Genomic DNA, 27,755 nt, shown 5'->3' on the forward strand with positions numbered 1-27,755 from the left:
AACCATCACAGCTTAAATTCTTTCTGATAAGAAAAAGAAAATGCATCAAAACTTGTCTGATTGCTATAACTAGGACACCTATTGAAGTGAATTTTGTAAACCTTAGGGTATTTCTTGAAATAAGGAAATTTTATTTACAATCATTACTTTGCTGAGCTAATTTACACAATTGCACAAGAATTATGAAAGGGAGAAAAATCTATCCAAGTATCTAGAGGAAACATAGCAAATACATAGATAGCATTTGTACTACCATTTTCTTTACATGCCTGGCAGACACGGCTAAAGAAATATCATATCTTTTTTTTGGCTATGGGCTTTTAAACACTTCCTAACTCAGAGCTCCAAGCAACCATTCACAAATGATTGATGTGACATATTAGGTGAAATATATTTTTCGACTTGTCCTTGAAAACATTTATAAAAACACACTTGGTAAAGCAGAATTCCTTAGACATGCCACGCTGAGAAAGTCATAGTTGCAGCTTTGTACTGATTACAGGCATATTAAACTCATGGCAGAATCCTCACATTATTCCTACTATAATACTAGGATATGTTTATGAAATGTCTATTTGAAATATTGAAACAGGTCTCTGATATTTCCAATATAATGACCATTTGTAACATTGCTGTCAGTTCTCTGAAAAATGTTAACTTTAGCTTATTTTACATCTTGAAGAATTTGGTTTCCACAAAAAGGGTTTAATTTTTAAAGGTTAAAAGGCATTTTAAAAAAATACAAAAATATTACTTTATCTTCAAATGAGGAATAAAAATTTTAATAGCATGAAAAGATTCTAAGACACTGTTCTATTTTTAGTGATTATTTTGAACCAAAAGATGGTGGGGATCCCTGGATGGCTCAGCAGTTTAGCACCTGCCTTGGCCCCAGGGCGTGACCCTGGAGTCCTGGGATCGAGTCCCACATCGGGCTCCCTGCATGGAGCCTGCTTCTCCCTCTGCCCCTGTCTCTGCCTCTCGTGCTCTCTGTCTCTCATGAATAAATAAATAAAATCTTTAAAAAAATAAACCAAAAAATGGAAGAGATTGAATAACTAAAGGAATGTCGTTATTAATAGGATATCCACCTGGTATTTTGTACCAAGGAGGAACATGGCCACTCAGGCCCACTACCTGGAGCTAGGCTCTCATTTTAGCTCTCAATGTTTACATAGATACAGTTTTCAGGGGTGCCTGGATGGCTCAGTCAGTTAAGCATCTGGGGTCAAGTCATGATCTCGGGGTCTTGAGACCCAGCCCTGCATCAGCAGTGTCCCTGCTCAACACCTCCCTCTCCTTCTGCCCCTCCCCCTTCCCCACCCACCTCACTCCTGCACCCAGTTGCTCTCTCTCAAATCTCTCTCAAATCAAATCTTTTTTTTTAATTGGAGTTAAATTTGCCAACATATAGCATAACACCCAGTGCTCATCCCATCAAGTGCCCCGCTCAGTGCCCATCACCCAGTCACCCCTACCCCCCGCACACCTCCCTTTCCACCACCCCTTGTTCATTTCCCAGAGTTAAGAGTCTCTCATGTTCTGTCTCCCTTTCTGATATTTCCCACTCAAATAAAATCTTTAAAAAAGATGCAGTTTTGGTGCTCATTTATGAAATTGGTCCTTTTCAAGAGATAATAGGAAATAAGTCATTAAAAAAATCATAGCAACAGTTGCTATGAACATGCAAATTTACAAAACATCTTAAGGCTTAATGTTTTTCGTTCTCAGATATGTGTGTTTCCAGGAATATCTGTTAAAAGAATTCATTGTAGTTTTCAAACAGCAACATGCTATAGATTACTGAAACATAAGAGATGATTTCATAAATATAACCTAACATTGAAATGGAATTTATGAAAACGAATATATAAATTCAAAGTGGTTCTCCATGTGTAACACCAGTATTACCTGGGAGCTTGTCAGAAATGCAAATTCTTGGACTTCACCCTAGGTCTGATTCAGAAACTTTCCAAAAAGGATCCCAGCAATCGGTTTTAACAAATCTTCCAGGTGATTCTGATAGATACATGTTTTTTTTTTTAATTTTTATTTATTTATGATAGTCACACAGAGAGAGAGAGAGAGGCAGAGACACAGGCAGAGGGAGAAGCAGGCTCCATGCACCAGGAGCCTGATGTGGGATTCGATCCCGGGTCTCCAGGATCGGGCCCTGGGTCAAAGGCAGGCGCCAAACCGCTGCGCCACCCAGGGATCCCCTGATAGATACATGTTTAAGAAATGTTACTTTCCTTCCTGTCTGCTATTCATTTGGTCTATCTTACCTAGACTTACTGAGGCTCCTAATTCTCTAATCCTGGTAATAAAGGAATTTCCCCACATTTGAGGAGAATACAGAGACCATTTTCCAAATGTAACAGCTAATGAGCAATCAGAAATGACCCTCCCTCTGTAGCAAAAATAGAGAAGTTATCTATGTATTTTTAGACTACAAAAAGAATTTGCCAGCATTTTCAGGAAAACAAACCAACTAAAGCAATTCATTCTCTTTTGTCACTAGATTTAGATGATTAGTCTATAAATAACAAAAAAATTAACAGGATAAGAGTTTAACTATGAAGTTGACTAATATCTGTGGCACTTTGAGAAAATAATGGAGCTATTCCCCAGCTAAGAAAACAATCACAACTTCTATAAATAGAAAGAGGACATTTTAAGTAGTAGAGCTGCCTCCAAGTTAAATAAAAGGGCATCTTTGCTCTGAGGATTGGAGGGACATCCCACACCATGGGCAGATCCCAGTGGCTGAGTCTCTGTAGGAGGCTGTCTGCTATATAGCAGCAGCATCTGGTACCAGGCATCTGTGGTTTGAAGTCTCCAGTCACAACCACCATGTTCCAAGGCATTCTTGAAAACTACCCACTCTTTTATAGACCTTCACATTCACCTTCATAGCAGTATTACTGTGCTAAAAACTGTGATCCCTTGCTAGGCAGGTCTTTAGGATCCTCGGTAATATTTCCATATTGAAGGACATTTCACAGTTTTCAGATTATAATGACACTCTCTAGAGCAGAGTTTCTCTACTTTGTCACTAGTGATATTTTGAACCGGATAATTCTTTGACGTGGGAGTCTGTCACATACACTGTAGGATGTTTAGCAGAATCCCCAGCCTATACCCTCTAGACACCAATAACAAGCCTATTTTGACAAAAATGTCTCCAGATAATGCCAAATGTCCTGGAGGGGAGGATGCACAATCTCTTCCACATCCCAAGCTGAGAACCACTTCCCCAGAGAGCTATATTCTTTTTGTTAAGGAGGGTAGGGGGGAAAAAATCCTCTTTTCTGTTCTTTAATCTTAAGGTGACCACTCCTCTGATCTCCCTCATTTTTTTGCCAATTTATCTCCTTTCCTCATACTTCCTTCACCCCCCCCCCACCTACCCTCACCCACATACAGAATCTTTACTTCCTTCCATACATGAACTGGTCCTCTAAGACTATCATTTCACTTTTTTGTGAGCATTCTCAACTTCCTGGCTCCACTGCCCTTTGGTCTCATTTAATTTCAGAAAATCCCAGCTCTGCATGAGTTCAGTTCTCTGAAAACCCTACTCCTACACCAGGGCTACCAAATATTGCTTTAGAAAACTTTAGGTTTGCATCAGTTCACAGTCTCCCACCAATGAGCCTCAGTGGTAACATTAGGTTCTCATTTCTCTTCACATACTTCAAACTTTTCCATCCCCACCTGGAATAAGGAGCTCTTAGTACACATATAAAGGTGTTCAATATTAACAAAAAGTTTTTATTTGATTTGGTTTAAGGTTTATCTTTTTACCACTTCAAAGAATGGAAAATGTGTGAGCGAAAGGATCTTATGGAGAACTAACAGTAAGGAGTGATCAGTCACATGGATCCACCCCTACTCTGCTGTCATGAGCCAGAACAGCCCCTTCCCCAGCCCTGACCATGAGGGGCACAGTCAGGATAGATTTATTGGGAGAAGAAATGTGTAGACAAGAAAAAGAAAATGGAGAGGTCAAGGATAAGTTCCCTAGGGTGTTGGGAGTTCATGCTTTATTGGAAAATTTAAAACATAATGACTGACAGGAAGAAGGCAGAGTAGGAAGATCCTGAGCTCACCTTGTCCCATAGACATACTACAATTAACAACTACATCTATACAACTAACTCTGACAATGCATTTGAACCCTAAAAGAATAGATCTTCCACAGCTAGTTGTAGAGAGAAGGCCAAATGGAAAAGGAGAGGAAGGGTGGTGACACATTGGGAACCAAAACTCCAATGCAACTAGCCACAAAAAGAATGGACATTACAAGTACAGAGATGCAAGAGGATCAAAACCCATACCAGTCACTCCTGGCACTGGGACTCATACTGGGAAGAGGAGTCCTAATAATGCCTGGCTTTGAAAAAAATCAGTGGGGCTTAACTCAGAGCTTTAAAAATAATTGGGATTAACTCCAGGAGACCTGGAGGGCAATAGGAAACTGAGTCCTTGCTCTTAAAGAGTCAGCATACTAAATAACTCGGCCTAGGAGATAGCAAAAAGCAGTGGTTTAAAAAGCACCTGGGGTATATGTGAAGCCGATTTAATGACTAATCTTAGTACATGTGCTGGAGGAGCAGGGATCTGCAGACTTCTCCAGGAACAAAAGTGGTAGGGGGTATTATTTCTTTCTCTTCCTCCATACTAGAGACAGTTTTGGGGAGCTAGTGCTAACATCCTCCATCTACCATGCTAGCACCACATGCAAGATCAGGGTGTTTCCCGGTAAACTGCCCACCTCTCCAAACATCCCTTCAAAATGGCTCCTATCCCACTATATCTGAAAGGCAGCCATGGCCCGGCCAAGTGCCACTCCAAAATGACTCCTGTCTGAGTAAGGGGCTGGGAGGGGGAGGAGATAACCACATACACCAGCATGCCTCCAGTTCCTGCAGCTAAGAGGGTTGACTGCTCAAGGAGTATGCTCTTGCCTTGATGTGCCTGCAGCTATGGCAGAGATGCTAATTGCAGGCAGCAGCAGAACAGGGAGCAAACTCTGCTAGGTGTACTCACAACAGGTAAACCAGGTCATTGCCGTCAGCTGGGCTAAAGGTATTTACAATTCAGCCGCAACAGGAAGGCACATAAACCCCACATAGGGGATACCTCTGCTGCACCTGCTTCTGCTGACCAGGGGATATTGTTCTAGAAGGCACCACAGGACCTTAGACACAAGACTACTACTTTCAAGACCAGGAGATGTAGCTGACCTACCTACTACATAGAAATAAATACAGAGAGTTAGACAAAATGAGACAGGAGTATGTCCCAAATGAAAGAACAAGACAAAAGCCACAGTAAAAGAGCTAAATGAAATGGAAATAGGCAATATGCCTGATTAAGAGTTTAAGGTAATGGCTATGAAGGTGCTCACTGGACTTGAGAAAACAATGAATGAACTCAGAAACTAAAGCAGAGAAAAATATTTTTTAAAACAGAATGGAAGAATCCAATAACTAAAGATTCCTCTAGTGTTTACTAGAGGAAGTCAACAGCAGGCTAGAGAATGCAGAAGAATAGATCAGTGACCTGGAACACAAGATAATGGAAAGCAACCAAGCAGAACAGTATATAATAATAAATGATGATAGATTAAGGGAACTCTGCAACACCATCAAGCCTCACAGCATTGCATTATAGGGCTCACAGAAAGAGAGTGAGTGGGGAAATAGAGGAGAAAACTTATTTGAAGCAATAACTGAAAACTTCCCTTCTGAGGGAGTAAACAGACACCCAGGTCCTGGAATCAGAGACCTCAAACAAGATGAATCCAAGAGGTCTACCCTATGACACATAATTAAAATGTCAGAAAATAGTGAGATAATTTAAAAATCATCATGGTAAAAACAAAAAAAAACCAGTTACATACAAGAGAAACCCCCATAAATCTATCAGCTAATTTCTCAGAAGCAGCTTTGCAGGATAGAAGAGAATGGCAGGATATTTTCAAAATCCTTAAAGGAAAAACCTACAATCCAGAACATTGGCAAAGTTATCCAACATTCAGAATTAAAGGAGAAATAAAAAGTATCCTGGACAAAAGTTAAAGTTCATCACCACTAAACTAGCCTTACAAGAAATGTTAAAGGAAGTTCTCCTTAACTTTAATGAACTTTAACTAGAACATGAAATAAGGTAATAACTAGAAGAAAATTGTGAAAGGGAAACATTTCATAGGTAAAAGCAAGCATACCATCAATATAAGTTAGCCACTTATAAAGCCAGTATGGAGGTTAAAACTTAAGAGTCGTAATATCAATTATATTTACAAAGATTAGTCCAAGGATAAACAAAATAAGATGTAAAATATGACCTCATATACATAAAACCTGGTATGGGTGGTAGAAACAGTGCTTTTTGAATGTTTGAACTTAAGTGACCAGTAACTTAATATAGACTGCTATAGAATACACATAGAATGCTATATATATATGAACCCAATGGTAGCCACAAATCAAAAACTTATGATACACAAAAAAATTAAAAGAAAGGAATCCAAAAGAAAGCCATCAAACCATAAGGGAACAAGAGAAAAAGAAAGGAATGGAGAGGAACTACAAAATAACCAGAAGACAATCAGCAAGATTAAAATAAAAACTTATTAATAAATCACTTTAATAAATGTAATAAATGCTCCAATCAAAAGACATAGGCTGAATGAATGAATAAAAAACAAAACCCATCTATCTATATGCTACCTACAAGGGACTCCCTTCAGACCTAAAGACATACAGACTCAGAGTGACAGGATAGAAATGCCTTGGATTGGATGATATCAATAGAAAAACAAAACAAAACAGGTAGGGTTATATCAAAGTACAATAAATAACAAGATGACAGAGTAGGAGAATCCTAAGCTAACCTCCTCCCATGGATATGCCTAGATAGCATCCACATCAGTGTAACAAATGCAGAAAATGACCCAAAGACTGGCAGACCAGACTCTCCACAGCTAATAGTAGAGAAGAGGCCACATTAAAAATGGTCAAACAAAACAAAACAAAACCCCTAAAAAATAGTAGGGGACTTTAACACCACAATTACAAAATGGACAGATCATCTAAGCAAAAAAAGAAAAAAAAAAATCAACACTTCTTCATAAGACTACTACTTTCTAAAACAGGATACATAGCTGATTTTCCTAACACAGAAAAAGACAAAGTTAGAAAAATGAAGGGAGAGAACGATAGGTCTCAAATGAAAGAACAAAGCAAAAGTCATAGCAAGAGAGTGAAACAAAATGTAAATAAGTAATGTTCCTGATAGAGAATTTAAAGTAATGTTCATAAAGATATTCCCTGGACTGAAGATAGAGGAGATCAGTGAGACTCTCAAAAAAAAAAAAAAATGAAGTAACTGGAGATGGAAAACTCCATAACTGAAATTAAGAAGAAGGAATAGATAGACCAGAAAAAGCAGAAGAATGGATCAGCAAATTGGAGGACAGAGGAATGAAAAGCAATTAAGCTAAACAGAAGAGAGAAAAATGTGATAAAATATGAAAATACATTAAAGGAAACTCAGTGACATCATTAACTGTAATGATATTCACATTATAGGGATCCCAGAAGGAGGAGAGAAAAGGGGGCAGACAATATTTAAAGAAATAATACCTGAAAAACTTCCCAAATATGGGATAGGAAACAGATATCCAGATATAGGAGGCACAGAGAACTCCTAACAAAAACCAAACCACAGAGGTTCCTCACCAAGACAAATAGTTATTAAAATAGCAAAAAAGTAAGGAGAATTTTAAAAACAACAAGAGAAAAGGCATTTGTGTATAAGGAAAACTGCACAAGATTATCAAGATTTTTCAGCAGAAATGTTGCAGGCCAAAAAAGAGTAGCATGATGTATTTAAAGTGCTAAAAGAAAAAACCTGAAACCAAGAATACTCTATCCAAGAAGCCTATCATTCAAAATACAAGGCGAGAAACTCTCTTCTAACAAACAATAGTTAAAGGAGTTCATCACCACTAAACCAGCCCTACAAGAAGTGTTAAAGGGAACTTTTTGAGTAGAAAGGAAAAATCATGAACAGGAGTAAGAAAAGTAGGAAGTGCAAAAGCAGTAAAACTAAGTAGATCTATAAAAATCAGTCAAGGGGCACGTGGGTGGCTCAGTGATTGACCATCTGCCTTTGGCTCAAGTCATGATCCCGGGATCTTGGGATCAAGTCTCGTATTGGGGTCCCCACAGGGAGCCTGCTTCTCCCTCTGCGTCTCTCATGAATAAATAAAAATCTTAAAAAAAGAAACACACATAAAAAAAAAAACCAAACAAAAAAGACTCAGGGTAACAATGGATAAAAAAAAAAACCCCACTATCTATATACTGCTTGCAAGAAACTCATTTCAGACTGAATGTCACCTGAAGACTGAAAATGAGGGGATAGAGAAACATCTATTAGGCAAATAGATGTTGAAAGAAAGTTGCAGTAGCAATACTTATATTAGACAAAATAGACTTTAAAGCAAAGACTGCAATAAGAGAAAAAGAAGAATGACATATAATAAAGTGGACAATCCAAAAAGAAGGTTTAACAACTGTAAATATTTATGCACCCAAATACATAAAAACAGTTAATAACAAAGAATTAATTGAGGATAACAGGAGGGGACTTAACACCACACTTACAAAATAGACAACCTAAGCAGAAAAATCAGCAAAGAAACAATGGCTTTGAATGACACAATAGAACAGATGGACTTAACAGATATACTCAGAACATTCCATCCTAAAACAGCAGGATACACATTCTTTTCAAGTACACACAGAACATTCTTTGGAAGAGATCACATATTAGGTCACAAAACAAGCATCAACAAATTCAAAAAGATGGAAGTCATACCATGCTATGACCACAATGCTATGAAATCAGAAATTAACCACAACAAAAAAAAATTTGGAAAGACCACAAATACATGAAGGCTAACTAACATGATACTAAACAATGAATGGATCAATCAGGAAAAAGAGGGGGGAAAAAGGGATATGAAAACAAATGAAAATGAAACCACAATGCCCCAAATCTTAGGGAGGCAGCATAAGCTATTCTAAGAGGGAAGTTTATAGCAATACAAGCCTATCTCAAGAAACAAGAAAAATATGAAACAACCTAATCTTACACCTAAAGGAGCTAGATAAAGAACAAACAAAACCCAGGACGCCTGGATGGCTCACTGGTTGAGCATCTGCCTTCAGCTCAGGGCGTGATCCTGGAGTTCTAGGATTGAGTGCCACATGGGGCTCCCTACATGGAGCCTCCCTCTCCCTCTCCCTCTCCCTCTGCCTGTGTCTCTGCCTCTCTGTGTCTCTCTCATGAATAAATAAAATCTTTGGAAAAGAAAAAAAGAACAAACAAAACCCAAAGCCAGCAGAAGGAAGGAAATAAAGATCAGAACAGAAATAAATGACATAGAAACAAGCAAACAAAAAACCCCCAATAAAACAGATGAATGAAACCAGGATATAGTTCTTTGGGGGATGGGGTGGGGGAGAAAATTGATAACCTCTAGCCAGACTTAAAAAAGAAGGACTCAAAATCAGAAATGAAAGAGGAGAAATAACACAACAGAAATACAGACAACTATAAGAATATTATGAAAAACCATATGCCAACAAATCGGAAAACCTAGGAGAAATGGATAAATTCTTAGAACCATATAACCTACCAAAACTGAAGCAGGAAGAAAGAATTTGAACAGCCCTATTACTAGAAGTGAAACTGAATCAGTAATTCAGTAATCAAAAAACTCCCAAGAAACAAAAGTCCAGGACCAGATATCTTCACATGGGCATTTTACCAAACATTTAAAGAAGAGTTAATACCTATTTTTCTCAAACTATTCCAAAAAATAGAAAAGAAAAACTTCAAATTCATTCTATGAAGCTAGCATTACCCTGATACCAAAATCCACGAGAAAAGGACACCACTTAAAAACAAAACTACAAGCCAATATCCCTGATGAACATGGATGTAAAAATTCTCAATAAAATACTAGCAAACCAAATCCAACAATACATTTAAAAAATGGTTCCCCACAATCAACTGGGATTTATTCCTGGGTTGCAAGAGTCTTTCAATATTCACAAATAACATCCAGAAGAGAAAGGTAAGCACCATATGATTCATCTCAATAGATGCAGAAAAAGCACTTGAGAAAGTACAACATCCATTTGGGATAAAAACGCTCAACAAAGTTGGCTTAGAGGGAACATAACATAATAAAGCGCATATATGAAAAGCCCACAACTAACATCATCCTTAATAGGAAAACCTGAGAGCTTTTCCCCTAAGGTCAGGAACAAGATAAGAATGTCCATTCTCATCATTTTATTCAACATAGTACTGGAAGTCCTAGCCACAGGAATCAGATAAGATTAAAAATAAAACTCGTCCAAATTGGTAAGGAAGAAGTAAAACTTCCGCTATTTGTCAATAACATACTATATATAGAAGACCCCAATAAAAAAAATCTAGAACTGATAAATTCAGTAGTTTCAGGGTACAAAAAAAAAATCAATATACAGAATCTGTTGTATTTCTATACAGTAATAGTGAAGCAGTAGCAATTAATTATACCATTTACAATTTCAGCAGTAAGAATAAAACACCTAGGCATGCATTTAATGAGAGAATTGAAAGATCTATACTCTGAAACTAAGACATTGATGAAAAAATTTTTAACAAAAATGGCAAGATATGCTTATGGATTGGAAGATTATTTTAAGTGTCCATTCTACCCAAAACAATCTACAGATTCAATGCATTCCTATCAAAATACCAATAGCATTTTTCACAGCACTAGACTAATTTTCCAAGTCTATATGGATCCATGAGAGACTTTGTATAGCCAAAGCAATTTTCAGAAAGAAGAACAAAGCTGAAGGCTATTACAGCCTCAAACTTCAAGATATACTACATGCTATATTAATGGAAACATTTTGGTACTGGCACGAAAAGAGAGCCCTAAATCAGCAGAATAGGATAAAGAGCCTAGAAATAAACCCACGCTTATATTGTTAATTCACCTATGACAAAAGAGGCAAGAATATACAATGGGTAAAATGCAGTCTTTTCAATAAATGATATTGAGAAAACTGGACCGCTACATGCAAGAGAATGAAATTGGACCATTTACTACACCATACACTAAAATATGTATTCCCATATTATTGCAACATTAACTACAATAACCAATGTATGGAAACAACCTAAGTATGTATCAATAGAAGGGTAAAGGAAGGGTGGCATACACACACACACACACACACACACACACACACACAAAACTAGAAGGTGGGCTGGGGGTAGCCATAGTTACATCAGACAAAACAGGAATTAGGCCAAAAACCATAATAAAAGACAAAGAATGTCATTATATGATGATGAAGAGGTCAATTCCTATGGAAGGATCTCTTTAAGAAGTTACATTGGGAAAAAAAAAAGAAGTTACATTGGTAACTATTTCTGCACTCAATACAGGAGTACCTAAATATATAAAGTAAATATTAACAGATCTGAAGGAAGAAATAGACAGCAATATGTTAATAGTAAAGGACAATACAACCACCTTCAACAATGGACAGATCATACAGACAGAAGACAAGGAAACATTGGACTTAAGCTACATGCTACATGAGATGGACTTAACAGGTGTTTATTGAACATTCCATCCCAAAGCAGCAGATCCACATTCTTCACCTGCATGTGGAATTTTCTCCAGGATAGACATTAAGTCATAAAACAAGTCTTAAATTTTAGAAATACTGAAATATCAAGAATCTTTTCTGACCATAATGGTATAAGAATAGAAATTATAAAGACTAGAAAGTTCACAAATATATGAAGATTAAACATATTCCTGAACTGATAGGCCCAAGAAAAAAAATTTTAAATATCTGAGACAATATGGAAATACACATACCTATAATTAGAGGATGCAGCAAAAGCAGTTCTAAGAGGGAAGCTTATAGCAATAAATGCCTACATAAGGAAAAAAAAAATCAAGCAATCTAACCTCATTTGGCTTTTTCTAGTTTCTTGATGTGTGAAGACCAAGTCAAAAGGAAGAAAATAACAAAGATCAGAGAAGAAATAAATGAAATGGAGATTAAAAAGGCAATAGAAAAGATGAAATTAAGAGCTTGTTGGGACACCTGGGTGGCTCAGTGGTTGAGCATCTGCCTTTGGCTCAGAGCGTGATCCTGGGGTCCCACATCGGGCTCTCTGCATGGAGCCTGGTTCTCCCTCTGCCTATGTCTCTGTCCCTCTCTCTCTCTGTCGCTCATGAATAAATAAATAAAATCTTAAAAAAAAAAAGACCTTGTTTTTTGAAAAGATAAAATAGAAAAACCTTTAGCTAGACTAGCCAAGAAAAAAAAAAAGACTTAAATAGGATTCTAAGTGAAAAAGGAAACATTACAACCGATATAACAGAAATACAAAGGATTATAAGAGACTAGCATGAATAATCTTATGACAAATTAGAAAACCTAGATGAAATGAATTCCTGGAAACATACAATCTACCAAAACTGAATCTTGAAAAAACAGAAAACCTGAACAGAGCAATTATTAGTAAGGAGGCTAAATCAGTAATCAAAAACCTCCTGAGAACTCAAGGAGCAGACAGCTTCATTGGTGAGTTCTATCAAACATTTAAAGAAGAATAATACCAATTCTTAAAGTCCTCTAAAATTTCTTAAGAACACCACTTCTAAATTCCCTTTATGAAGCCAGCATTACCCTCATACCATAATCAGACAAGTACACTACAAGAAAACAAAACAAAAACAAACACCAACAAAAACCTACAGGCCAATATCCCTAATGAGCATACATGCAAATATTCTCAAATTAGTAAACCAAATTCAACAATATTTTGAAAGGATCATACAAAATAATCAAATGGGATTTATTCCAGGAATGCAAGTTCAACATAAGAAAAAAAGAACAATGTAATATATCACATTAAGAAAAGATAGCATTCCAATGTGCAGAAAAAGCATTTGACTATATTTGACATCCTTTCTTCATAAAAATTCAAAGTGGATATGAAGGGAAAGTACTCAACAGGAAAAGAAAGTCTGTAACATATGACAAGACCACAGCTAACGCCACACTCCGTGTGAAAATCTAAAAGCTTTTCCTCCAAGATCAGGAACAAGACAAGGGTGTGCATTCTCACCATTTATACTCAACATAGTATTGGAAGTTCTAGCCAGAGCAACTAGTCAAGAAATAAAAGGCATCCAAACTAGCAAGGAAGAAGTAAAACTGTCACTATTTGCAGACAATATGACGTCATTTATAGAAAACCCAAAAGACTCGACCAAAAAACTATTAGAACTAATAAATTCATTAAAGTTGCAGGTTACAAAATAGGCAAAAATTCGTTGCATATCTACAACCAACAATGACCTATCAAAAAAGAAATAAATTCCATTTACAATAGTGTAAAAAAAACCCCTAGGAATAAATGTAGGTGAAGAGTTTTTTAAAAAAAACTGTACACTGAAAACTATGAGACATTGATGAGAAAAACTTAAGATGCAAATAACTGAAAGACATTTTCTGTTTATGAATTGGAATATTGTTAAAATATCCCTATTACCAAAATTAATCTGCAAATTCAATGCAATCTCCATCAAAATAGCAGCAATTTTTTCATAGAACTAGAATATTAATATTTGTATGAGACCATAAAAGACCCCCCAAAACCAAAACAATCTTAAGAACAAAACCAGAAAAAAGAAACCAAACCAACAGATATTCAAGTCTCAGATTTCAAGATACTACAAAGCTGTAGTAAACCAAACAGTATAGTGCTGGCACAAAAACAGACACATAGACCAATGGAACATAGAGCCCAGAAATGAACCCACACTTCTATGGTCAATTAATCTATGAAAAAAGAGACAAGAATATATAAAGGGGAAAATGTAGTCTCTTTAAGAAATGGTGCTGGGAGAACTGAACAGCTACATGTAGAAGAATAAAACCGAACACTTTCTTACACCACATAAAAATAAACTTAAAATAGATTAAAGACGTAAGTGTAAGATATGAAGCCATAATAATCTCTAGAAAAAAAAACATAGGCAGTTAGCTTTTGGACATTGGCCTTAGCAATATTTTCCTAGATCTGTTTCCCTACGCAAGGGAAACAAAAGCAAAAATAAACTATGGTACTACAAACTAAAAAGTTTTGCACAGTGAAGGAAATCATTAACAAAATGAAAAGACAAACTACTGAATGGGAAGAGTTATTGCAAATGATATATCTAATAAGGGGCTAATATCCAAAATATAGGAAAAGCTCAGACAACTCAACACCACAAAAAATAATCTAATTAAAAATTAGATGACTATGGGATCCCTGGGTGGCACAGCGGTTTGGCGCCTGCCTTTGGCCCAGGGCGCGATCCTGGAGACCCGGGATCGAATCCCACGTCGAGCTCCCAGTGCATGGAGCCTGCTTCTCCCTCTGCCTATGCCTATGTCTCTGCCTCTCTCTCTCTCTCTCCCTGTGTGACTATCATAAATAAATAAAAATTTAAAAAAAATTAGATGACTAGAATAGACATTTTTTCTTTTTTTTTGAATAGATATTTTTTCAAAGAAGACAAATGGTACAAGAAAAGGTGCTCAACATCACTAATCATCAGAGAAACGTAAATCAAAATCCCAGTGAGGTGTTCCCTCACACCTGTTAGAATGGCTATTCTTAAAAAGAGATAAATGTTCATGAGGATGTGGAAAAAGAATCCTTGTAATCTGTCAGTGGGAATGTAAATTGATGCAGTCACTATGAAAAATACTATGGAGGTTCCTTAAAAATAGCATTACCAGGGCACCTGGATGGTACAGTTAATGGACCAGCTCTTGGTTTTGGCTCAGGTTGTGATCTCAAGATTATAAGATCAAGCCCTGCATAAGGCTCGGAGCTCAGTGGGGGAGTCCATTTGGGATTTTCTCTCCCTCTCCTTTTGCCCCTCCCACTTGTGCTCTCTCTAAAATAAATAAATCTTTAAAAAAAATTTTAAGAATTACCATGTAAGCTACAAATTCCACTTCTGGGTATAGATTTAAATTTAATGAAATTTTTTTAAAAAGTAAAGCTAATGAAATTAGTATCTCAAAGAGATAGCTATGTACCCATGTTCATTGCAGTTTTATTCACAGTGGTCAATTATGGAAACAACCTAAGTCATCCATCAGTGAATGGATGGATAAAGAAAATGTGATATCTATAATATTATCCAGACAAGAAAATCCTGCTATTGTGACAACATCAATTAACCTGGAGGACATTATGCTAAGTGAAATAAGCCAGACACAGAAAGACAAATGCTGCCCGGTCTCAAATGGGGAATCTGGGGCTCCTGGGTGGCTCAGTGGGTTAGGAGCTGCCTTAGCCTCAGGTCATAATCCTTGGGTCCTCATCCCACATGGGTCTCCCTATTCAGCAAGGAGACTGCCTCTCCCCCTCTTTCTTCCTCTCCCCAATTGTTCTCCCTCATTCTCAAATAATAAAATCTTTTTAAAGAATAAGAAATGGGGAATCTAAAAAAGTGGAACTCATAAAGTAGAATGGTGATTACCAAGGGCTGAGTAGTAGTAAAAAAAGGGAGATATTCTTCAAAAAATATAAACTGTCTGAGGGAGAAGTTAAGATGGCAGAGAAGTAGGGGGATCCTAAGTTCATTTGGTCCCTGGAATTCAGCTAGATAGTTATCAAATCATTCTGAACACTTGCAAAATCAGAGACCTGAGAAGAGAAATGCTGCAATTCTACAAATAGAACAGTGACCACTTTTTGGAAGGTAGGAGGTGTGGAGTCTTGAATCTGGCATGAAATATCAGAGGATACAGCTGAGGGGAGGGACCTGGCTTAAAGAGACTGCCAAAGTATTATAAGCAGTGGAGGGCAATAGCAGAACATTTATAAGTCTGCTATGGTTGGAGGGGGGATATCCCTAGACTAAAGGTTCTCAGGTGGTGAAGCCAGGTACAGGTGGGACAGCAAGGTCTCAGTATCCCCAGAGTCACAAGAAAAATGGGGGTGCCTGAATGCAGCAAAGTTCCCAAGCACTGGAGCTGGGAAGCTGGCTAAAAACCTCAAGTATAGTTACAGCTAAGAACTTCTTTTTTTCTGAGGAAAGAAACAGGCATTCAAGTCCAGGAGACTTAGAGAAGCCCCTCTAAAATAAAATAAATAGATAAAAAATAAAAAATAAAAATAAATTTAAAATAAATAAAATAATAAAAATAAAATAAAAGATAAAATAAAAGATAAAATAAAAAATAAAATAAATAAAATAAAAAATAAAAATAAAAATAAAAATAAAAATAAAATAAAAATAAAATAAAAATAAAATAAATAATTTAAATAAATAATAAAAATAAATTTTAAAATTATAAATAAAACAAAAAAATAAAATGAGGTCAACATGACATACAATAATGAAGCTTGCAAATTTTGGAGAAAAAGAGAAATCCTGAAAGCAAGCAGAACAAGAGGCCTTTAACCTACAAGGGTAGAAACATTAGACTGGCAGCAGACCTGTCCACAGAGACCTGGCGGGCCAGAAAGGACTGGCATGATACATTAAATGTGCTAAATGGGAAAAATGTGCTAAAGCCAAAACTACTTTATCCAGAAAGGCTGTCATTCAGAATAGAAGGAGAGAGAAAGTTTCCAAGGCAAACAAAAACTAAAGGAATTTGTGAACATTAAACCAGCCCTGCAAGAACAATGATAGGGGATCCTTTGAGCAGAAAGAGCCCAAAAGTAACAAAGACCAGAAAGGAGCAGAGACCATCTACAGGAACAGTGACTTTACAGGTAATACAGTGATACTAATTTCATATATTTTAATAATCATTCTGAATATAAATGGACTAAATGCCCCAATCAAAAGACACAGCATATCAGATTGGATTAAAAAACAAAACAAGACCCATTGATATGCTGTCTGCAAGAGACTCATTTTAGACCCAAAGACACCTCCAGATTCAAAGTGAAGGGGAGGAGAATCATTTACTATGCTAATGGACATCAAAAGAATGCTGGAGTAGCCATCCTTATATCAAACTAGATTTTAAACCAAAGTTTGTAATAAGAGATGAAGAAGGCCACTGTATCAGGATAGAAAGGTCTACCCAACAAGATCTAACAACTGTAAATATTTATGCCGCTAACTTGGGAGCAGTCAAAAATATAAACCAATTAATAATAAACACATTGATAATAGTTACAATAGTAGGGAACTTCAACACTCCACTCACAACAAATAGATCATCTAAGCAGAAGATCAACAAGAAAACAAGGGCTTTGAAAGACACACTGGACCAGATGGAATTCAGAGTATTTCATTCTAAAACTTCGAGTCCACATGGAACATTCTCCAGAATAGATCACATAGTAGGTCACAAATTAGTACAAAAAGACAAAAAGCACAAAAAGATTTAGATTATTCTATGCATATTTTTGATCACAATACTTGAAAACTTGAACTCAACTACAAGAAAAAGTTTGGAAGGACCACAAATACATGGGGGCTAAAGAGCATCCTACTAAATAATAAGTGGGTCAACCAAGAAATTAAAGAAGAATTTAAAAAAAAAACACATGGAAGCAAATGAAAATGAAAACACGACAATTCGCAACCTTTGGGATGCAGCAAAGGTAATCTTAATAAAGAGTAGTATATAGCAATACAGGCCTTCCTCAAGAAAGCAAGAAAAGTTTCAAATACACAACCTAACCTTACAATTAAAGGAGCTGGAAATAGAACAGCAAATAAGGCCTATGTCCAGCAGGAGAAGAGAAATAATAAAGATTAGAGCAGAAATAAATGATACAGAATTTAAAAAAAACAGTGAATGAAACTAGGAGCTGATTCTTTGAGAGAATTAATAAGATCGATAAGTCCCTAGCCAGACTTACCAAAAAGAAAAGAGAAATGGAGGGTGCCTGGTTGGCTCCACTGGTGAAGCCTCTGCTTTAGGCTTAGGTCATGATCTCAGGGTCCTGTAATAAAGCCCCTATTTCCCCCATTGGGCCCCCTGCTCAGTGGAGGGTCTGCTTCTCCCTCTTCCTCTGCTCCTCCTCACCCTCACTCCTGCTTATGCATTCTCAGCCTCAAATTAAATAAATAAAATCTTTAAAAAAGATAAAGGACCCAAAAAGAGTTATGGATGAAAGAGGAGAGATCACAGTGAACACTGCAGAAATACAATTATAAGAACATATTATGAGCAACTATATGCCAACAAATCAGGCAATATAGAAGAAATGGATGCATTCCTAGAGACCTATAAACTACCAAAACTGAAACAGGAAGAAATAGAAAACCTGCACAGACCCATAATCAGCAAGGAAACAGAAGCAGTCATCAAAAATCTCCCAGGAAACAAGAGTCCAAGGCTGGATGGCTTCCCAGGGGAATTTTACCAAATATTTAAAGAAGAACTAATACCTATTCTTCTGAAGCTATTTCAAAAAAAATAGAAATGGAAGGAAAACTTCCAAACTCTTTGTATGAGGCCAGCGTTACCTTGGTCCCAAAACCAAAGACCCCACTAAAAAGGAGAATTACAGAATAATATCCCTGAGGAACACGGATGCAAAAATTCTCACCAAAATACTAGCCAATAGGATCTAGCAATACATTAAAAGGATTATTCACCACGACCAAGTGGAACTTATTCCTGGGCTGCAAGGCTGGTTCAACATCTGCAAATCAATGTGATACACTACATTGATAAAAGAAAAGACAAGTACCATAGGATCCTCTCAATAGATGCAGAAAAAGCATCTGACAAAGCACAGCATCCTTTCTTGATTAAAACTCTTCATAGTGTAGGGATAGAGGGAATATACCTCAGTATCATAAAAGCCATATATGAGAAGGCCACCGTGAATATTGTTCTTAGTGGGGAAAACCTGAGAGCTTTTCCCCTAAGGTCAGGAACCTGACAAATATGTTCATCCACTCTCACCACTATTGTTCAACATAGTACTAGAGGTCCTGGCCTCAGCAATCAGAAAACAAAAAATAAGTAAAAGTCATCCAAATTGGCAAAGAAGTCAAACTCTCCCTCTTTGCAGATGATATGATTGTATATAGAAAATCCAAAAGACTCCACTCCAATATTGCTAGCCCCCAAACAGCAATTCAGCAACATGGCAGGATACAAAAATCAATGCACAGAAGTCACTTGCATTTCTGTACACTAACAATGAGACTGAAGAATGACAAATCAAGGAATTAATCCCATTTAGGATTTCACCAAAACACATAAGATACCTAGGAATAAACCTAACCAAAGACGTAAAGGATCTGTATTCTGAAAATAATAGAACACTTATTAATGAAATTGAGGAAGACACAATGGGAAAACGTTCCATGCTCAGGAATTGGAAGAACAAATATTGTTAAAATGTCTGTTACCCAAAGCAATCTACACATTCAATGCAATTCCTAACAAAATACAATCAACAGTTTTCACTGAACTGGAACAAACAATCCTAAAATTTCTATGGAACTAGAAAAGAACCTGAATGCCGAAACTAATTCTAAAAAAGAAAACCAAAGCTGGAGGCATCACAATTCCAGACTTCAAACTCTATTACAAAGCTGTAATCATCAAGACATGGTACTGGCACAGAAACAGATACATAGATCAATGGAACAGAATAGAGAACCCAGAAATTGCCCTCAACTCTATGGGCAGCTAATCTTCAACAAAGCAGGAAAGACTATCCAATGGAAAAAAAGACAGTCTCAACAAATGGTGTTGGGAAAATTGGACAGCCACATGCAGAAGAATCAAACTGGACCATTTTTTTACACCATACACAAAAATAAACTCAAAATGGATGAAAGACCTAAATGTCAGATAATTCATCAAAATCCTAGGGGAGAACACAAGCAGTAACCTCTTTGAACTCAGCTGCAGCAACTTCTTGCTAGGCACATCTTCAAAGGCAAGAGAAACAAAAGCAAAAATGAACTATTAGGATTTCATCAAGATATAAAGCTTTTGCACAGCAAAAGAAGCAGTCAACAAAACTAAAAGGCAACCTACAGAATGGGAGAAGATATTTACAAATGACATGTCAGATAAAGGGCTAGTAGCCAAAATCTATAAAGATTTTATCAAACTCAAGACCCAAAGAACAAATAATCCAATCAAGAGATGAGCAGAAGACATGAACAGACATTTCTCCAAAGAAGATATACAAATGGCCAACACACACATGAAAAAAATGTTCAACATCACTCAGCATCAGGGAGATACAAATCAACTCCACAAGGAGTTACCACCTCACACCAGTCAGAAGAGTGAAAATTAACAACTGAGAACAACAGTTGTTGGCAAGGATATAGAAAAAGGAGAACCTTCTTACACTGTTCGTGGGAATGCAAACTGGTGCAGCCAGTTTGGAAAAAAAATATGGAGGTTCTTCATAAAGTTAAAAATAGGGATCCCTGGGTGGCTCGGCGGCTTAGTGCCTGCCTTCAGCCCAGGGCATGATCCTGGAGTCCTGGGATCGAGTCCTGCATTGGGCTCCCTGCATGGAGCCTGCTTCTCCCTCTGCCTGAGTTTCTGCCTCTCTCTCTCTCTCTCTCTCTCTCTCTCTCTCTGGGTCTCTCATGAATAAATAATAAAATAGAATCTTTAAAAAAATAAAAAATAAATTTAAAAAAGTTAAAAATAGAGCTACCCCATGACCCAGCAATTGCTCTACTAGGTATTTATCCAAAGGATACAAACATAGTGATTTGAAGGGGCACCTGCACCCTAATGTTTATAGCAGCAATGTCCACAATAGCCAAAGTATGGAAAGAGCCCAGATGTCATTTGACAGATGAATGAATAAAGAGGATGTGGGAGATATATATGAGAGAATGTAATTGAATATTACTCAGCCATCAAAAAGAATGAAATCTTGCCATTCACAATGACATGGATAGAGCTAGAGCATATTATGCTAAGCAAAATAAGTCAGGGAAAGATAAATACCATATGGTTTCACTTCTATGTGGAATGTAAGAACAAAACAGATAAACATAGGAAGGGAAAGAAAAATAAAATAAGATGAAAACAGAGAGGGAGGCAAACCATAAAAGACTCTTAACTATAGGAAACAAACCAAAGGCTGCTGGAGGGGAGGAGGGAGAAGGCCTAGGGTAATTGGGCAATGGGCATTAAGGAGGGCACTTGAAGTAATAAGCACTGGGTATTGTATGCAACTGATGAATCACTAAATTCTACCTCTGAAAGTAAAAATACAATGTATGTTAATTAAGTTGAATTTAAGTACAAATTTTTTTTAAGTATAAACTGTCATAAGACAAGTTCTGGAGATCTAACATACAAGAATGGTGACTATAGTTCAAAACATACTTCATACTTTAAATTTACCAAAACAGTAGATCTCAAGTTTTCATCATACACATAAGAATAACTATATGAAGTGATTGACATTTTAATTAGCTTGGTTATGGCAATCATTTCACAACATATGCATGTATCAAAATATGTGGACCTTAAATTTATGAAATTTTTATTTGTCAATCATAGGGCAATTAAACTAGAAAGGAATAGTTGTAAATACACTAAAAAAACAAAATCAAAGAGTGAATAATTTAAGAAATGATAATGTGTAATTTACATTTTATTTTAAGCTAAAACAGGTGCTTCCATTTATTAGTCTTCGGAGTTAGGATGACGGCATTTTGGAAGGTGTCCATTAATGGGAGTTCTGCAAAAATCAAACTAATGATTTACCAATCTCTGTGTCCAATTTGAATTTCTGTAGGTAAAGCAATATGAGTGCAAAATCCTACTAGGTTTTTTCTTCTTTTTAAATCCAAATGTTTATAGTTGTGTTATCCACACCTAGTTTAACAAAAAAGTGCAATTTGCCTTTTTAAGATTTTTCCAAAGCTTAGCTTTCATAAAAACAACCATTTTAAGCTCTGATTCCATCATTTTACATTTTTCAATACAATGAGCACAACCAGAATGAACAGATCACAAAGGGAAAAGAGTAGCTTAGGCAAGAGAATCTATGTAGAGCTTCTGCCACAAGTTCATTTCCTTCCACCAAGCCTACCAGCTCACCTGCATGCACAGTTATCCCTTCCACCCTGTCAAAACAGACGAGGGCTCCTCTTCTTGACCAAAGAGCTCTGTATTTGGTCCCCAACACCTCAGATACTTCAGTCTATAGCCTATTTTCAAAATCTCCCGCTTTTCTACCTATTTTTCTGGCATCTTATCCATATCTAGAGCTTCCCTACCATCAAATTTCTTATGATTCTTACTCCTGTGATTCCATCCTGATCTTTCTCCTTAGTTCCAGAACTGTATATCCAAGAGCCTACTAATTAAGTCTGCCTATATATTCCAGAGGGACCTTAATCTCCACATTTCCAAAGTGTAATTCATCACATTGCCCTTTCTCTCCAACTTCCCCTCCAGCATCCCATATTTTCCTGTAGGGTATCAAGATTTCCCAATTTCCAAACCAGAAACCTATAAGGCATCACTGACTCATCACTACCCATACTCTATACACCTAATCAACTACATCATTCATTTGAAAAATATTTCTTGATCTGTATTCATTTGTTATAGGTTAGAATTTCCAATGTAGTAAATAAAAATACAGGACATCCAGTAAAATTTTAATTTCAGACAAACGATGAATAATTTTTAAAGTAATTATAACCCTTACACTATCTATTTGGGCCATACTTTTACTAAATACTGATTTCCTGTTAATATGGAATTCAAATTTAGCTGGACATCCTATATTTTATCTGGTAATGCCCTTAGAGGTTTCAGTTCCAATTACTCATATCACTGCTTTAGTTTAGGATACAAAACAAAAAACAAAAGACAAACAAAAGCCATAATTGCAAAACTGATGTTGGCCTCGATTTGTTATAATTAAAACCAGTTCACGCCCCCAAGTTCTGAGATAAGTATTTTAACAGTAACTCCACAGGGACCCATGTGTCACAGTAAGAGAGCTTACTGTTTCAGTAGTGTCTTAGCCTAGGCTGCCTGCCATAACAAAACACCATAGACTAGATAGCTTAAACAACAGGCATTTTTTGACTTACCATTCGGGAGGCTAGGAAGTCCAAGATGGAGGTGCCAGCATTGTCAGTTTCTGGTGGGTTTTCTCTTCTGGCTTGGGAACAGCTGCCTTACCCCTAAGTCCTCACATGTAGTGAGAAAAGAGGAGCTGCCTCTTTTTATAAGGGCACTAATTCCATCATAAAGCTCTACCCTCATGACTTCATCTGAACTTAATTATCTCCCAAAAGCCCTACCTCCAAATACCAATCTCACTGAGACTTAGGGCTCCAACATATTAATTTGGGGAGACACAATTCAGTTCACAAGACAGAAGCTTACATAGTTTATAAATTGGACCTATCCCTGCACAAATGTCACTTACTACCTTCCATCCAGAAACTACCCCATGACTAACCAGCATGATAACCCCTCTGCTTTGAGACACTACTGGGATTCCCTCTTCCTGCTTTTCTCCCTCTAACCTAATATCAAACATTAGCTACATCAGAGTCACATAGGGGGGTTTGTTAATCCCAGACTGCTGGGCCCATCCTCACAGTTCCTGATTCAGTGGATTGGAAAGGGGGGTTGGGGGGATCCAGGAATTTGCATTTGTAACAAGGTCCCAGGTGATAATAATGCTGCTGATCCAATGACCACACTGTGAGAAGCTCTGCCTTAGAGATCGTCTTTAACTGTCTGATGTGGGGACTTAGAATTGGTAGTCCTTAAAGCTCTCAGGTGATTCTAACAAGCAACAGGGTTAAGAACATTGTTTTAATGTCAGCCAGTATGTTTTTTGGAAAGCCCAAAGCTAAGAACTTACCAGCTGAAAACATGGAATGGCATCTCCCTTGCCCTCAAGACTAGACATAGCTCCTTACAGAGTCTTACAGAGCCTGCGGAATGTGCTTCCAGCTTGTTTGCTGTTGCCTCTAATCCCATGTCAGGCTAGCTCATTGTTTCATCCATCCTGGCTTACTGGATCCATGGCCGTTCCTTGAAGCTCATCTTGTTCTTTTTTTTTTTTTTTTTTGCCCTGAGTCTTTGCACATTCTGTGTCTTTCCTGGGAAAGTTCTCACCCACAGACCCCTTCCCCTGTCTAACCTCCTCCTTTAGAGCTTTACAACTAAGAAGTGTGATCCATGAACAAGCAACATCAGCCTCTCCTGGGCCAGTATTAGAAATGCAGAATCTGGGGCTTTGCTGCAGACCTACTAAATCAGAACTTACATTTTAGTAGGGTCCCAGAGTGATTCATGTTTACATCAAAATTTGAGAAGCACTGTTATTTAAGCTCCTGTAGATGTATTTTCTCTGGATTGGTGTTTCCAAGCCCCAAAGATTCAGACAGGTGCTTCTCCTCTGTGCCGGCATGGTAGTCTTCACCAGCACCGAACACACTGCACCTGTGTGCTCCATCTTCCACTGGCCTGTGAACTCTCTGGGGGCAGGACTGTAAGTTTATTTATCCTTGATTCTCTGTGCTCGCACAGGACCTGGCATATAACAGATGCTCAAAAATAGTTTTTGATTAAATAAAAGCTTTTAAAAAAAAAAAGATTGATTGATTGAGTGGGGGCTCAATGCAGGGTTCAATCTCAGGACCCTGAGATCAGGGCCTGAGCCAAAACCAAGAGTCAGACGGTCAACCAACTGAACCACCTAGGTGTCTCTAAATAAAAGCTTTTGGAAATAAGTAGAGAAAGCATTAGCTTTCTAGTTTAAAAAGATTAGGACTTACTTAAATTCCTGCTTTGCCACTTACTAGTTACAGAATCTTGGACAAATGACTCCCCTTTTAGTACTTGCTAGCTGCTGGTAAAATGAGAATAACATCAATTATCCTACAAAGCTGTTGTCGGGATTAACAATATAATAGATATAAACCCAGAACACAATGCCTGCTACTTCAGAATTGCACAAGAAGTGGGAAGGGCCTCCTTTAGTTCTCCCCAGTAGAACACTACTCACGGATTCCTAGAGAAAGACGGGCTATACTTGAGTGAAATGCCATTTTTCTTCCCATTCTTTTTCCCACTATATAAAAACAAGTCAATAGAAGTTAGAATTGACCTGAAATCAATGTTTTTCTCTGCTTTGTGTCAGAAAGGCAAAACCCAGGGAATCTCTAGGTGGCTCAGCGGTTTAGCGCCTGCCTTTGGCGGAGGGGCTGATCCTGGAGTCCTGGGATCAAGTCCCACATCAGGCTCCCTGCGTGGAGCCTGCTTCTCCCTCTGCCTGTGTCTCTGCCTCTCTCTTTCTGTCTGTGTCTCTCATGAATAAATAAATAAAATCTTAAAAAAAAAAAAAAACAGAAAAGAAAGAAAGGCAAAACCCAAACTTGGGCCACCAGACTTGCTGGTCTTTAAGGCCCTACACAGGGGATCCCAGCCAGGTTCTGGGACCCCTGGCCTCAGTTGTTTAACCCTCTCTCCCCATTTCTGTCCCCTAATATCCTAAAAAAAAGTAAATAAAGGAACTTTCTATAATATGATTCAAGGTGGGTCAATAAACAAATGACCTACAAGCAGAATAATCTGCTTTAGATGTACTACCTGGAGGTTAAAATTTGCCCTGAGAAAATTCTGATCATCCTTTTGACAATTCACCCTGAGGCCACTCTTACCTCCTGCACCCTCATTCTCCAATCATATGATTCCAATCCCCTCACTCTCTGGCGCCTAAACTTCTTCTAATACTGGAGCTAATAAGGACAGAGGGGTGACATTATCAACACCAGAATCAAAGGGTTAAAAGGGCAGAGTGTATTTGAAAGAGAAGAAAGAGAAGGCAAGGAGGGGGTTCTTTTCATCTACCATAGACTTGACAATATGTTTGCCATAAGGATACCCTCCATCTTGGCTATGCTACAGATTTTCTTTGGGTCAGAAAACTATTATCTGACCTGAGGTCACATCCTCCTGAAGTGTGCTATACCGGCTAACGTGAGAAGGGTTTTGTCATAGATCATACCACCCCCACTTCCACAAGATCAGAATATAAAACTAGAGAGACTAGATAAACCATAACTGTCTAAAAGATGTTTCTTTCAACTACTATATACAAACCAAATACTTTGCTCAGGTCTTTGCATAAACAACCTTTGGATACACAAACATTTTATGCTTTAGTTATCTTTATCTGTGTAAGGGACAAAGTAATCTATCTGCTGCATATTTTTGAAAAATTAGTGGGTAGATACAACTTCACAAACTTTCTCAGCTACAAAAGCATCTCTGTAAAAAAGTAAGTTGTTGAAATTAATTGTAAATAACGCAGTGTATTCGTTAATTTTAGGTGTCATCTTGGCTGGCTATGAGGTACCCAAATTAAACATTTCATTTTTTTTTTATTTTAGAGAGAGAGCATGAATGGAGTGGGGAACAGAGGGTTAGGGTTAGATAGAGAGAAGCAGCCTCCCCACTGAGCAGAGAGCCCAATGTGGGTCTTGATTCCAGGACCCTGGAATCATGACCTGAGCTGAAGGCAGATGCTTAACCAACCAAGCCACCCAGGCACCTCTAAACATTTCCAAGTGTGTCTATGAAGTGTTTCTGGATAAGACTGGTATTTGGATTGGTGGTCTCAAGAGAATGCCCCTTGCAATGTGTGCAGGCATCATCCAATCAGGACCCTTCTGTGCCCTTGGACTTGGATTTATACCATTGGCTCCCCTGATTCTCAGGTTTTTGGACTTAGACTGAATTATGGCAGATCGTGGGTGTTTCCATCCCAAGATTTACTATAAGGAATTGCCTTATGTGATTATGGAGGATGAGAAGACCCCAATTGGTGTATTGGTAATTCAGTACCACACACACACACACATATATATAAGAAACACACATATATATATAATATATAATATATCCTTTTGCTTCTGTTTCTCTGAAGAACCCTGACTTATAGGACAGGAAACTGCTTATTGAGATTGGATTAAAAGACTGACAAAAGAGAATAATGAGACTCCTCTCTCTGCTTTGCCTTCCTGGAAAGTTTCTGCATAGAAGAAATTTGATTTAAAATCTATTGTGCCTTAATTGAGTTAAGTCTAACTCTAGAGGATTTATGTAGACTTAGTTCTCATCTGTTCCCCTGAAGGGGGGAAATGTTAAAATCCCTGACATAAATCCATCAAGTAATCCATCAGTAACACAAATATGTCTCACTCTCTTTGCACATTGTAATTCCATTTCTCTGGCTAGATACTTTGATTCATCCCATAGTAGAACCACAGGGTTTTAAAAAATCAGTCTTTCCCCTAAACTAAAAGAATAGAATGGCCCAGTTGGCTTACATGCCTGATTGGCTACCTGGGTCTCACATATCTAGGCAAGCCACTTCTACAGAGTTTTTCAGACAGAGCAGCTGGCTCCATGCTTTGCTGCCCCTACTCTCTCTCATCATTGTCTTTCCCTTTATCTGCTAGTTTTGGCTCCTAGCCCCTACTCCAACCAGAACAGCCTCATAAGGCAATCTTATCAAATGCAGCAAGGAATAAATTATGTGGACCTCATGCAGGGACACAGTGTTCATCTAGAGCTCAGCTCTGTTCCTCCTGGGAAAGACATCTGTGGAGGTCAGTGTCCCAGGCAGCCTTA

This window comes from Nyctereutes procyonoides, unplaced genomic scaffold, assembly GCF_905146905.1.
Source record: "Nyctereutes procyonoides isolate TBG_1078 unplaced genomic scaffold, NYPRO_anot_genome, whole genome shotgun sequence".
NCBI lineage: Eukaryota > Metazoa > Chordata > Mammalia > Carnivora > Canidae > Nyctereutes > Nyctereutes procyonoides.